Source organism: Gossypium arboreum, chromosome 13 (genome assembly GCF_025698485.1).
Source record: "Gossypium arboreum isolate Shixiya-1 chromosome 13, ASM2569848v2, whole genome shotgun sequence".
In the NCBI taxonomy this organism is placed as follows: domain Eukaryota; kingdom Viridiplantae; phylum Streptophyta; class Magnoliopsida; order Malvales; family Malvaceae; genus Gossypium; species Gossypium arboreum.
This window is the reverse complement of record NC_069082.1, coordinates 23,449,004-23,452,152: the sequence shown is the minus strand read 5'-3', so window position 1 is coordinate 23,452,152 and position 3,149 is coordinate 23,449,004. Positions and strand designations below refer to the sequence as shown.

The 3,149-nt window shown below is 39.1% G+C and overlaps 1 non-coding gene across 1 annotated transcript; it reads right to left on the bottom strand.

The window, feature by feature from the left end:
• Positions 1-1,265: 1,265 nt before the first annotated feature.
• On the bottom strand, positions 1,266-1,371 carry LOC128287026 (small nucleolar RNA R71). Its single transcript, XR_008277726.1, has one exon. It is a non-coding gene; the product is annotated as a small nucleolar RNA R71 (small nucleolar RNA).
• Between the last annotated feature and the right edge of the window lie 1,778 nt (positions 1,372-3,149).

The window sequence follows — 3,149 nt, the reverse complement described above, 5'->3', positions numbered from 1 at the left end:
TAAATTTTTTGTAATTAAGTGGAGTTGATTTCACGCCTAGAGATAGGGTGACAAGATTTTGCCGGATTAGGGTGAAACCTAATAAGGTAATCCATAGATCGAGTTAATGCAACACTAGGGTGTTAATAAGAAAGAGATTTCAATTAATCAACCTAGGGTTAGACGTTATTAGTCTTGAGAGAGAGAATAATATAACTTAGGGATTTCTACAGATCAATTCAAATGAATAAATCGTTTGATTTAGAGTCAAATAACAAGTGAAGTCTAGGTGGATTTTTCCTTGGGTATTGTCTTAATAACTCGAATTTTCCCAAAAGTTTTTCCCCAATTTCTCTCTATGCATCCTTAGTTTAGTTAATTAATTTAGATAAACAAACCCCTTAATTTTTAGGGTAGATAATAAAAAGGAAGTAATTACTAGTACTCTTGGTTCCTTTGGGTTCGACAATCCAATCTTGCTAAAGCTATACTACTGTTCGATAGGTACACTTGCCTTCATCGTGATAATGGTTAGTTTCAAGAACGATTAATTATAAATCTTTAAAACCTGTTGCGAATATCACGTATTAAGTTTTTTGCGCCGTTTTCGGGGAACTAAGTTATTAGGAACACTCGATTTTTATTACTTTAGCCATTTTACTTTATTTGTAATTTAAATTTTTATTTTCTATTCTAATTTTTCTTTTATTCGTTCCTGGCAGGTTTCTATAGTGTATGACTAGAAGAAACCCGTCGAGACCATTACTGTTTGATAGTGAGATCGATCGCACAGTTCACAAGAACCGAAGAGAAATAAGGCGAAGCTTAAGATACACAGAGGAAGAGCAAGAGGACGATATTTCAACCATAATCGAGGAGATGCTTGAAAACCAAGAAAATCCGCTACCTCTTGCGATTGCTACTAATCAGAATCCTGCTCCACGTACTATGTATGATTATGCTGAACCTTCTTTAATAGGAACTGAATCGAGCATAGTTAGGCCTGTTGTTGCTGCAAATAGTTTTGAACTGAAACCTAACACCATTCAAATGATCCAACAGCTTGTTCAGTTTGATGGTTTGCAGGACGAGGATCTTAGAGTTTTGTGACACTTTTAAAATCAATGGTGTTTCTGATGATGCCATTCACCTTCGGTTATTCCCTTTTTCATTGAGGAACAAAGCTAAACAAAGGTTGAACTCGTTACCATGAGGGTCAATCACTACTTGAGAATAAATGACCAAAAAGTTTTTATTAAAATATTTTTTGCCGGCTAAATCAGCCAAATTACATAATGATATCTCCTCTTTTGTGCAGATGGATTTAGAAACACTCTACGATGTATAGGAGAGATACAAGGATCTGTTGAGAAGGTGCCCTCACCATGGGTTACCACTCTGGCTACAGGTTCAAACGTTTCACAATGGCCTGAATCCTTCGACTCGACAGATGATTGACGCAGCCGCTAGTGGAATTACCAATAATAAGACACCTGAGGATACTTATAAACTTATAGAAGAAATGTCACTGAATAATTATCAGTGGCAAGTCATGAGGACAAAACAAACGAAAACAACTGGCATTTTTAACATCGATTCAATCACCATGCTCTCTAATCAGGTAGAACTTTTGAATAGAAAAATTGACGGTTTTCTTGGTTCTGCATAGGTTCACCTAGTAATGCAGTACGAAGAAAATGGAGGTGCATCAAGCAGTTCAGAATAGTCACCCTATGGCCACAACATGGAGAACGAGGAGTTAAAGTACATGGGTAATAATCCTCGATCTCAAAATAATCCTTATAGTAATACTTTCAATGCAGGATGGAGGAACCACCCAAATTTCTCATGGGGAGGCCAAGGGAATCAGAAACCACCACCACCTTCAGGCTTCCAACAACAATCTTACCAGCAAGAGAAAAAGATGAACCTTGAGAAGATGCTAACAAAATTCATCTCGGTGTTAGAAACTCGTTTCCAGAATACTGAGACAACACTTAAAAATCAACAAGCGTCGATCCAAGGGCTCGAAACTCAGATAGGTTAGCTTGCTAAATTGATATCTAAATGACCACAAAGTAGTCTACCGAGTAACACTGAATCTAACCCAAGGAAGCAACTCAAAGCAATTACCATTCAAGATGTGGAAGGGTTAGTTGCACCTGAACCAGAACTGAGGTAAGAAACTATGGTAAGTAAATGTAAAGGTGAGGTGGACCACTGTAACACCCTGAATTTGGGCCTAGAAGTTTTGGGCCTTGAGCATGGGAGCGGTTGAAGGCAGCTTATAATATTCTGTTGTGCATGCAAATTTCGTTAATGAAGTCTTGTTTTAGTGGTTAAGTGTGTTGAGAAGTGTTGGAGAAGTCCTAGGTTTAAACCTGGACTCTAGCAAAAAATTTGGTTTAAGGTGAATCAAACCCTGGGTGTAGTAGGTAGGCCTTAAGAATATTGTTGGAGAAATTGTGACACAAAAAACCTTATGGCTTAGTGGCAAGTGGCGTGTTGAGCATTTGAGGGGAGGCATGGGTTTGAATCCCATAGCAAGCAAAGAGCATTTATTTTGCTAACAGGGGGCGGCAAGAGTTGGTGTTGAATTTAAACTCTGATGTTGGAGGGATCCCACATCGGGAAGCTAACATAAGAGTGGATGGGAAGATGGCTTTAAATAGAGAGAACCATGAGGAGAGTAAAGGTACCTTTCTTGGCTGATCCCTTTCGCTTTATAGCGTGCTCGTTTGGGTTGGGCGTCGGCTAAGAGTGCTCGGAGCGTGGATTAACTCCAGTCTCCAATCGGTGTGTATTTATCACTACTCTTGTTGTTGGATGGTCGCTTGGGTCATGATGGACTGAAAGGGCCATGTGGGCCTAATGGGCCTACGGGCCCAATTGGATAAGTTGTTTGATTGTGTAGTAAATATTGGACTAGGCTAGGTGAATCGCATATCTGTGGCTAGGTTTGGGCTAAAAGGGCCACAAGAGCGTGTGGGCCTATTTGGGCCGAGAATAGGCTTTAGGCCCATTCGTATTGTTATCCATGTTTAGAATACTTTAGTTTACCAATTACTGAAATGCCCTCAACTTGTAAAATTACCAAAGTACTTCCGATTTACAGAATTACCGTTTTACCCTCAGTTTACAGAATTACTATTTTACCCTCGATTTACAGA